We start from the raw sequence: 10,576 nt of genomic DNA, 5'->3' as shown, positions 1-10,576 counted from the left end.
GGTTCTGAGTTCTCTTTATTCCCGTTGTCTGAACTGCCCTGGTGGCAGGTAAAGTCACATTTACCTTCTACAGCAACTGACTTTCTTCTCTGGCTTAGTTCTGCGCTTCTGGGTCAATAAGCTGCAGTGCCTTTAGAGACACTGAGGGTCCTCCGTCCCAGCCATTCAGCAAAGGTCACATTCAGGTGCTGTTTCCCACCCCCACTCCTTCACCGGCACCCCCATATTTTGTGGTATTCTTTGTGGAGGGAATATATAGAGCCCCCTTGTCGGCCCTCAGCAGGGGAGCTGCAGAGGCACAAGGACATATTGTGACATGGCGGTATATCCTGTGCTGTCGGGCAATGTCCGTGGAGGCGTAGTCCCCTCATTTCTTGTCTGTTAATGCAACCAACATATATCAAGTCAAAACAGAGGTGAGGAATGGCTTGTGAATCTGACGTGGTGGTGGCAGTTGTGGCACTTCCCAAAGCCATGGGCTAAGGCTGCCTGCTGGCTCAGGAAAACAATATTGCTTTGACTTACAGTGGACTTAGATCTTAGGGGTCTCTTTTCAACTCTGAAGCAGAAACACAGACAATGGTGTAAAAGCCTGGAGTGTTGGCAAAAAACGTGGGTCCTGTGGCAAACACCATAGCCACAGAGTGGAGGAATACACAAGCCTCTTACATGAGCCTGCTACAAAAGGGAAAGTTGCCCAAAGCTTGCTTCAGCATGAATGTGGCTTCTCTTTCTCTGTGTGTGCCACACCTCTTGGCAAGGTGAACCTTTGAGAAGGAAAGATTCCTTTCTCCTGAGGTAACACTCTGTACAACTGGAATAAAAAAGGTGGCAGAAAGGGAGAATGCTGCGTACTCAGAATTAAACCCTGATGATGGGTCTGCAGCCTCTCTGGGGCTTTCACTTGATTTTCAGTTATCTCCAGTCTCTGTCTCTCTCCTTTGGTTCCTTTTATTAAATCAATGAGCCTTGCATTAGCTGGGTAAAGATAATTTTGCTGTCTGCTTTGCTGCTGTAGGTTCACTGTCTCGTAGTGCTGAGCGGCACGTTTGTCCAAACATCTTGGCCTGTTGCTGCTTCTGTCCCCAGACCTCTCCTAGAATGGAAAACGATGTTGGGTTTCATAGTGAACCTGAACTAAAGATGCAGCAGGCGCTGTGGTAAAAGATCCTTATGTTTCATAGAGCTAGTCTACATTACAGTATCAACTCTAAATCAAGAGCACTGCAGCTTACAATGTTATTATTACATTCTCTAGCAATTACGGTGAACTAGTGCAGTCATTTATAGAAGGGACTACTTTGCTGATCTGCATAATGACAGGCTGAGTCCTAGGGTACTTTGCATCTAGACTCTAATGCTAGATTTAATGCTAAAATCTAATGCTAATATATAATGGACACATAGGATATATGCACTAGAAACACGGTACCTTGGAGCTTATTGTTGTGGCAGACTGGTACAAGCCGCAATGAACAGCCTGGTCTGGATGGCTGTGTTACAGGGAGTGCACATCTGAGGCCTGTGACCCCGCAGCATCCCGCTCCACGGAGCTGGTACATAACAGCCTTTGCTATTCATGCAACATTTTTTGCAATGTCCTTGGGGTGGGGAGAAGCTTCATCTGTGCTGTACCTCCCTTCCTGATGCCAAAGCAGAGAGTGAATGGCTCCTTATGGATCACTGTCAGGTTGCATGCGAGCATAGCAGCCCGCTGTCCTTCGGCTCTATTCCTCCCATTCATTGCTTCCATAATTTTGTTTCTCTAAGTTGTACCTGGCTTGGTAATTTGATGTTTTGCCTTTTCTTCTAAGACCTGAAGACCAGACTGAGCCAGTCCAGAAGGAGGATACTTCCTCTGGTCTCTGGTTTGCATCCGTGCTCCTTATTTGCCCATCGCTGCAGTTTATGGCACTGCAGAGACCTGTGTTCAGAGAACTAAGAGGGTAAGGAGCTGATGCTGGAGCCACCGGGAAGTGTAAGTTGACTTGGTGGGGGTGGGGGTGAGGGGTGGCAGCAGATTTGGGAGAGGCTCACAGTGGTCTGCGTGCAGCTGGGAGAGATGCGAGGGGATCTTTGATGAAATGCGTGCTGAGGAATCCAGAGGGAGTTAGTACCCAAACATGCGTGGTTCAGCCCTGCCTGTCTTGTAGTTCAGTGACGGTATGAGTCAGAGCCTCTTTGGTCTGAATGAAGTGGAAGGTACTTTCTACAAAGCAGCTCAAGCATATGCCAAGGATCCGGATAAATAAAACTAATTCAGAAAAAGGGAGTGGGATGCAAGCTTTTGCTCTAAATCACTTTGCAGTTCTCCACAGCGAAATGCAATATGGCATCTTAAACAAAATCACCCTCTTCTGACTCTCGCAGAGGCTGCTTCAGAGCATTCCCTGGCTTCCAGCACAGTTTTATTTCCTCCCTTAGAGAGACAGACCAGCCTTGACTGAGCAACTGATTTTCATGCATCCTTTAAACCAGCATTCCCTGCCATTTCTGAAGGACAGCACGCTTCGCTAGCTGCCTCTTCCTTCCCCCTTAAACAATATAGGGTTGGGGTTGGGGATTTTTTGTGGTTATTCGGGGTTTTTTTTCCCCCTCCCCAGCTCATTTCTTTCCGCCTGCAAAGTGATTTGAGATCCCCGCGCCGCAGCCTGCCACCGGAGCGGGGGGACTTGCGTGGAACAGTGGCGTGCGCAGGGCTCCAGCCCGCCGTAGAGAGCCAGCCTGGCCTTCCAAGTGTTACAAGGGGCAGGAGGGAGGTAAGTGGCGAGGCGACCCCCCGCTCCCCTCCCCCCCAACCCCTCCACCTCTCCCCGCCCCCGCCCGCTCCCCGGGCCCGTCGGTGCCGCCCGCGGGCAGCGTGCGGCCGCCACGCAAAGGGTTAAGGCCGCCTTGGCCCGGCGGAGCTGTGCGTATGCAATAATCTGTGTGGCTCTCTTGGCCGCCTGCCAGAGTGTTGCCTTGCCTCCTCCTCCTCCTCCTCCCTTCTCCCCCCCCCCCCCTTTTGCATGAAGTAGGATCCTTGAGCTGTTGCAGAGGCAGCCAACTGCTCCATATTTGGCTTCTATTACCCATTTACATGCTGGAGAGAGGAGAGGGAGCGAGCGCTGGTACCGCAGACATCATTTCTACTACAGTGGTGGAGACATCCCGGACCTGTGTCACTGCAGGGGGAAGGAAAAAAACCAAACAAACAAAAAAGCAGCCCCAAGCCCCGTGATCAGCTAGGAAGACATTTGTGTGCGAGGTCCCCCCCCCCGCCAACCCCACCTCCACTGACACTTTACAGTAAGTGGCTTTTTCTTCCTCCTCTGCTTTCTGCCTGCCCCCCCCCCCCCCCCCCCCCCCCCCCCCCCCCCCCCCCCCCGGCTTCTTCCCTTGTTTAGACTGCGAACCGCCGGCGATTTCCAGCTGGAAAAACACGGGGCCGCGGGGGAGGGGAGCGCACTGCCCACCTCGCCGCGGGGCTGCAGCCCGCCTCGCTGCGGCCGCCCCCCGGCCCGGCCCGACGCGGCCCGGCCCGGCCCGCAGGCGCTGCTGCCGCGGGCCCGGCCCCGGCCCCGGCCCCGGGGGAGAGGGAGGGAGGGAAGGGAGGGGGGGGCGGCCGCGAAATGGCCGAGGGCGCCGGCGGAGGGAGCGGGGATGCGGGGACACGGGGCGGGGGGGCCGGGGCGGCCCGGCGGGGGCAGCCGCTCGTACAGTCCTGTCCCCCCCCGGGCACCTTCCCCCTTCCTCACACGCACCCCCCCTTGCCCCCGGCCCGGGCGGGGTGTGGGTGGCCGCGGGGCCGGTGGACATTTTGCGAACGGCGGCTGCCCCCGGTGCGGCGGCCGCGGGGCGTGTGTGTGCGCGGGGCCGTGCCTCAGCGTGTGTGTGTGTGTGACAGTGTGCGGGGCCGTGCCACTGTGTGTGTGTGTGTGCCTGTGTGTGTGTGTGTGCGGGGCCGTACCTCAGTGTGTGAGTGTCTGTGTGTGTGTGTGTGGCTGCGCGGTGCGGGGGGGCCGTGCGGTGCCCGTACGCCGGGCGGGCCCGGCGGGGCGCAGCGCGGGGCTGGGTGCCGGCAGGGCCGGTCGCCGCCGCCACGGCGTATGTAGTACGGGGCTGGGCGGCTGCCGGAGGGTGAATGAAGCGAGGAGGAGGAGGAGGTGGCGGCGGCGGCGGCGGCGGAGGAGGAGGAGGAGGAGGCGGCGCTGGGGCTGGGATGTGCCCGGCGGCAGCCCCGCTCCGCTTCACTCAGGGCCCAGGCCGGCTGCAGACGCCACCCGGTACTGCCGGCCGGGAGAGCGGGGGCGGGGGGGCCGGGGCGGGAGGGAAGGCCGGGGGGAGAGGTGGGCACCGGGGGGGGCTGCCGCCTGCCCGCGGGGTGCCGGGGGGAGCGGGCCGGGGTTCCCCGCCGCCGCCCCGGGGCCCCGCTCGCCGCCGGCCGCGGCCGCTGCCCGCCCGCCGCTCACCTACCGCCGCCCCCCCGCCTCGGGGTGTGCTGGGGCCGGGCCGGGCGGCTGGGCTAGGGGGCTTGCGTTTGTTACCCCCCCCCCCCCCCGGCATCGTAATTTACCGGCAGAGAACGAATAAATGACCCCTTGTATGTTGGTGGGTGCTGAATCCGTCAGTGCGATTCCTGAGAATATTAAAGTCTAAATTAAAGCATGCTGGAAAATGTTAGCTCCTACTGTAACTGTAATAGCGATAATAATAAAATGACAGAATTGGGAGCGATTTACATGTTATTGAAGAGGAGGAATTACTGGAGAGTAATAATAGAAAAGAAAACAAGTCGGAAGCCCGTTATATAATGCACTGTGTAGACAACGAGAGCGACGGGCTATTTTTATTTTGTTTACCGTATGCTGTGTAATAGGGACTCCTCCGAGCAGCATCTCTTCCCCCGTGAGCCCAAACTCCAGATAGAATTGGGGGAAAAATTCTGAGTGTTCCTGTTACGCCCAGACGAAGAAATCCGGGTGTGTAAAACCTTCCTCCTTACAAACGTTTCCTGCGTACGGATCGGCAAGGGTGCAGGTAGATGACCTTTGCTGGAGACCTCTTCCCTTTGGTATGGTAGAGAAATTTATATTTTGTAGCGCAGGTTATGTTTTAACACTCATGGTTATGTATTTTATGCAGTAATGGTTACTTTACGTGTCAGATGTGGTCAGGCATAGTGAGTTACTCTGCTTACACACCGAGAAGTCAAGGACTTTTAATTTCAGTTTCGAACGAAGCCTTCCCCTAAAGGAAAATCCCGGCTCTGCGTTAAGCTATTTCTGTTCGGGTGATGGAGATGGTTCGGTTTTATGATATGGAGCAAGGGTTATGAATGAGGGAGAGGGAAATTGAGAATGGCCAGGGAAAATATTACGCTGTAGTTATTTTTGCAGTGCTGCGAGATAATAGTAAGTTGTAATTGCATGTTATTGCACCTAATTTGTTTGTAAAACCGGCCAGTATTTTACAGGCAGCAGTTTTTTTTGTAAAGGGTGGCTGTAATCTCGTCACTTTTTACATAAGGCAGAGGTCGATAGATTTTCCTCCGCGCTTGCCTGTCTGTCTGTCTCTCTCATCATGTAGCGACATGTCAGCAATGTAGGCTTTCAGCACGCTTACTCCAGCCCTGATCAGTCATGTAATTAGATCAGGCTGCCATGGTAACAGACGGTATTCACGGTCCAGTCAGGTGTGTGCGCGGCTGGCCGGCAACCCACCGGGCTACCACCAGCCACCCCGCCTGTGCCACCGCGGTGCTGCACAGCCGGCATGGCTACCACCTTGGGCTCGCCAAACATCGAAGGATGCTGGTGGTGGTTGCCTAATGGTTGAACTTCTCGGGAAGGGTGTTCTTCGCTGGCTGTAGTGTCAGGCAGATGGGACGGTACGTGGCACGCTTAGCAGGTTAGCCAAATTGCCAGTTCGACTTGTATTTATTATTAGCAAATTCACGAACGTGTGGTACTTTGTAAAAATGCTTTTGGCTTACAAAAGCTTGCATAAAAGTTTCTTCCGAGTGTGTGTGTGGTTTTTTGTTTTTTTCTCTTCCCCCCCCCCCTTTCCCCCCCCGGCCTGACTGGTTTAACTGTTTGGTGGCTGTAACGGTGTTTGTGATGGTTCATATGCCAGCTTTCACATTTTAGGCCACAGGCTTGTTAGTCTCCACTGGCATACTGTACTTTATACCTTCTGGCCAGTAAAATGAAAATCAGTGATACCCGATACCGCTATTGTCACTTGGGTTTGTTAAGCCTCTTCAGAGCTCTTAGCAAGGTCTAAACCCTTTCCTGTTTTAGGTGAAAGCTGACTTCAGTTTCTCTTGATGAAAAACCTAAGTATGTATTATTAAAAACAAGATTCTCAGCAAATACTTTGTTTCCAACATTGGTTTGTTTGGTTTTTTGTTGTTTGTTTACACCCCCACCCCCACCCCCCAAGCTAATTAGCTTCAGACTCTATACTGCTCTTAAAAATGTATTTACCCGAGCAATGTCTATTTGTTTTTAGTGTTTGGACATCACTCTTTTAAGCCACTTTTTCACAAACATGGGTATAATTTTTTAAAGGCACCAAATTTGGCACGCTGTTCCAATGTCATAAATCTGGAGTGACTCCAGGGGACGGGATTGTGAGGCACTTACATGGGTGTATATCTAGAATAACTCCATTTATTGGACTTAATCCAGACATGTAGTAGAGTAACGGAGCTCAAAAAGTGATCTGCAGCGTATCACTGTTATTTTTCTTTCTATCTTTTTACGGCAAAAAGCACTGTGGCCTTAAATAGGATTTTTGCCTGATTACGGAGCTGCATTAAGCATCTGCAGAAGTGGTTAACACCCCTATTCCAGTCACTAATCTTGCATGCACTTACACTAATATTGAACTTGGCCTGGAGGATTTCATGTCTCGATGATGAGAAATCATCAGCACCCACAGCTCCCGAGCGTTTGTAGTACCAGGCTGGAACGTAATGCAATCCAGAAATATCTCAGTAAAATAGATATTTTAATCGCTGTGATGGTAAAGCACCGGAGCTGGAGGAGGTAATGAGGAATGCCTGTCGGTGGTGCAGCTCCTGCGGTGCCAGGCAGCCGGTGGTCTGGCATTTGGTGTGACGAGTTTGCAGGTCTCAGCCTGGCTGCTGAGCAGGGACGTTTCTCCTCGGAAGGGTGAGGGAACAGGGAGCTCGTGGGCAGTTTCCTACACCCTAAGTGCAGCTTTTCAGTGCCTCAACTAACTCGCCTTTCTTGTTAGGAGAGAATATCCTCCTCTGCTTGGCACGGCTGCCTCCGGTTTGGGCCTCTGTACCGAGGAGGTGGCTTGAAATAGAAGAGCCTGTTCGGGGGACTGGCTGGAGAGTGTGGAATAATCACGCGCAGGACGACTCCTGTAGAGTGAGCCTTTGTGTATCGCGTGCTGCTTATACATATTTTATTGTAAGACAAATTACCTGTGTGACAAAGAGCATTAGAAAGTAATTATTTTCAACAAGATCAAATATACAGTAGTTAAAAGACTTATTGAAAATAAACAGTGCAACTTTTCTCTCTTGCCCTTCTGGCCTGATCGAATTTATTTAGAAAGGTTGAAAAAAATAGCCTTGTTTTAAAAGACATTTACAAGGGACCTGGAATTTCACTTAAGAAAAATTTTTATGTAATAGATTCAGTGGCCTAGTTTCCTGTTAATTAAGAAAATAGACACTTAAATGCAGTCACCTGAAAAGCAACTAAGGATTTAAACATTAGAATTGTTTTAGTAACGTAGCTAGTAAAGCAAAATCAAGGCCTGATTTTCCCCTTGCTGAAGTTTAGCATTACATCTTGGTAGACGACAGTCAGGATTTATCATTGTCATTGTTGGTACAGTGCGCTGCTTTTGTTGTGGTGTACTAATTGAAGGGGAAATGCAATAACGAAGTATGGCAGGCTGTAAAGGAAATGCGTGTCAGAATTGCATGGATGGTCTGAAGCACTGGCTGGCTGCAAACCTACTCCAGCGTGTGAGGCAGCTCACGCTGATGCTGCTTGAGGGAAGTCGGGCTGTGTGACAGCCTCAGCTAAGCATACAGGTTGTGAATGATTTGGCTGCTTTGGAGGACTGTACAGGTACAGTGTGTGCAATTCACAGAGTGCAGACGACGGATTTTGTTGTAGGTCTCTTCTGAGGTTGCTGTAACCAACTCTGCTTTAACAAATAGAAATATAATTAGCATGAGAAACACAAGTAAAACAGGCTTGGCACAGGTAGATACTTCATTGCAAAGAAATGACATGCTTTATTCCAGTGACATCAATAGCCTTAGCTTTGCAAATTGAAAATCCTGACCTCATCCTTTCACTTTACTTTTATTTAAAGCTCTAAGTGTGATAAGTAGGTATTTGAATAAATGCACGGTATTTTGGATTCTTGTTCAGTGGTTCATATTCTGTATATAAAGAAATTGGAAGATTTTTACTTCATTTTGGCTGAGCTGGTACATGACTAATGTTTTAAAATGCAAGAAACTTTGCAGACTCCTGACTTTTGCAGAATGACAAAAACCTGGTCGATAACCATAATTCCTTTTTGATCTCAGTGCATGTGTTTAGATTGTAATGCTTCATGGGTTTTTGTTTGGTTTTTTTCACCTCAAAGCTGTAGTCTGAAGTGGTTGTAGAACACATGCAAATCTGTGTTTGTGCGTTGGTCCCAGTCTGCAAAGTTACTTTAGTACATGTCCCAGTGAGGGGTTTGCTGAATGAGGGTTGATTAAAGAACCTATCAAGAGTTAAGTATGTGTGTAAATCCTCCCATAAATAGGAACGAGTAAGTATGTTCATAAACTGAAACAACAGAAATGCTTCTCAGTGAGGGAGAAATGGTCCCACTAAATCCTTTTATTGTCCCGAGAGTGATAAAAATATTTGGTGAGACTCCAAGTGAAAAACTAAAATGTATTTTGTTTAATATGTAACGTCAGCAGAAATTCAGTGCTGGCTCTTCATAATTTTACTGAGCAAAAATACAGAAATAGAAAAAAACTCCACACTGGTAAAGTTTTCCTTTGTTTATATTATTTGGGAATTTTCAGTAATATGCATTGAATAATAGCATGCCACCATTAATGAGAAAATAGCGTACAAGGTAGCGGCACGTTCCCAAAGCTGGTTATTTTTCACTTAATAGTAGCAGTTGCAGCAGTATGTTTTCTGGATGATGCTCCTCCTCAAATAAAATATATTCTGTTGGCAGTGAAGACAGTCATCTCAACTCGCTTAGGATTCCTCACCTCATTAAGATCACATTTAGGGAGAGTGCACTCAGTTTGGATGAATGGCCTCTGCTCTCTACTGTATGTGCTCTGCAGAATTAAATGTATAGTTTATTTGTGCTTGAGTAATAGCAAAAGCAGTCTCTCAGTTCTTCGTTGGGATGTCTTAGCATGTTGTAAATTGACTCTTAACTGTGTTTTTGTTTCTTTTTATTTTGGTTTCCACCCTCTCAACTCCTGGATCAACAGTCACATTGCAGGCCAAGCCAGATGCGCAAGCAATACAAGCTGTGAATTTATTCTTGACCCCTGCAGGACAGTGACCACCTTCATTTTTCTCTTCACCGTACAGATATGCACTGCCACTAAGGTGAGAATTTAATGCTTTTTATTTCCTCTAACCAGTGTACGCTGTCTGCTCTGGGCTTTAATCAGCGTGGGCACCTTAGGGTGTCCGTGGGGTTACCTACCCGGGACACTTCATACTTCCCTTGCCTGGCAGTAGAGGTCCTTGAGAAACTCTTGGTTAGAAAAATTCCATTAACTCTGGTGACTCAGTTCGGTGACTTACAGGGCAGTGGGTTCCAGATGAGTGGTGTTATGCTCACCCCAGGTCAGAGCATATTCGGTTACTAAAAGATGATGGTATGAATGGAAAAGTTTACAGGTTTTGATTTTTGTTGTCAAATGCCACGCGTAAAATTGTATTAATCACCTTTACGAATATTTTCAGTGGTTCTTGTTGCTTGCAGCCTGCTTGACTTTTCCAGTGTCTTGAGTTACTCCTGTGCACTGAACTTGGTCTGGCATTGCGATACTTCCCAGGATAACTAGTCACTACTGACGTGCCTGGTGTCTTTAACTGTGGTTTGAGGAATGTTTTCAATTCTTCTGATTGTTTTCCCTGAAATGCTGTAGCCAGACGGGATGTATTAGCGCACATATATCAGTCTGCTCTCCCTCTCTCCTCTCTCTCCTTCCCATATGGTTGTGGAGAATACCTTGAAGGAACCAAGTGTCGAGGCTCAACGAACATACTGCCAATAAAAAGAACATAAATTTTTATTTTATTTCTTTAATCTGATTGTCATTAAGCCAGCCTGGTTTTTTGGACCTGTTATATGATTTTTGAGTGCTTGGGATTGGCAATACTGCTAATGCTTAAAAAAAAAAGATAAAGGGTCATAAGAAAATTGCCTGTGTCTTTAAATAAAAGAAAATGAAATGTAGTAGTTACTTGCAGAAAATCAAAGGATTTTTTTTTTCTATTTACAGCCAGAAAAATTAATTACTCTAGCATTCTGCTTTTGAGGGGCTGATCAGAAAGTCTCCATT

The 10,576-nt window shown here is 49.0% G+C and overlaps 1 protein-coding gene across 6 annotated transcripts in view; it reads left to right on the top strand.

Moving 5' to 3' along the window:
* The first annotated feature begins 2,991 nt into the window (after positions 1–2,991).
* Positions 2,992–10,576, top strand: part of ATXN1 (ataxin 1) — a 218,803-nt gene continuing 211,218 nt past the window's right edge. For 3 of the 6 annotated variants that reach the window (XM_040586213.1, XM_040586216.1, XM_040586211.1), the window contains exons 1-2: positions 2,992–3,288; positions 9,491–9,611. The gene's annotated coding sequence lies outside the window, so the exon portion shown is untranslated. Of the gene's footprint in view, positions 3,289–4,020; positions 4,266–7,242; positions 7,383–9,490; positions 9,612–10,576 lie in introns of those variants that run through there. The other 3 variants (XM_040586215.1, XM_040586214.1, XM_040586212.1) reach the window with 3 other exon arrangements.

This window comes from Falco naumanni, chromosome 3 (assembly GCF_017639655.2).
Source record: "Falco naumanni isolate bFalNau1 chromosome 3, bFalNau1.pat, whole genome shotgun sequence".
NCBI classification, from domain to species: Eukaryota; Metazoa; Chordata; class Aves; order Falconiformes; family Falconidae; genus Falco; species Falco naumanni.
This window is presented reverse-complemented; position numbering and strand designations above follow the sequence as displayed.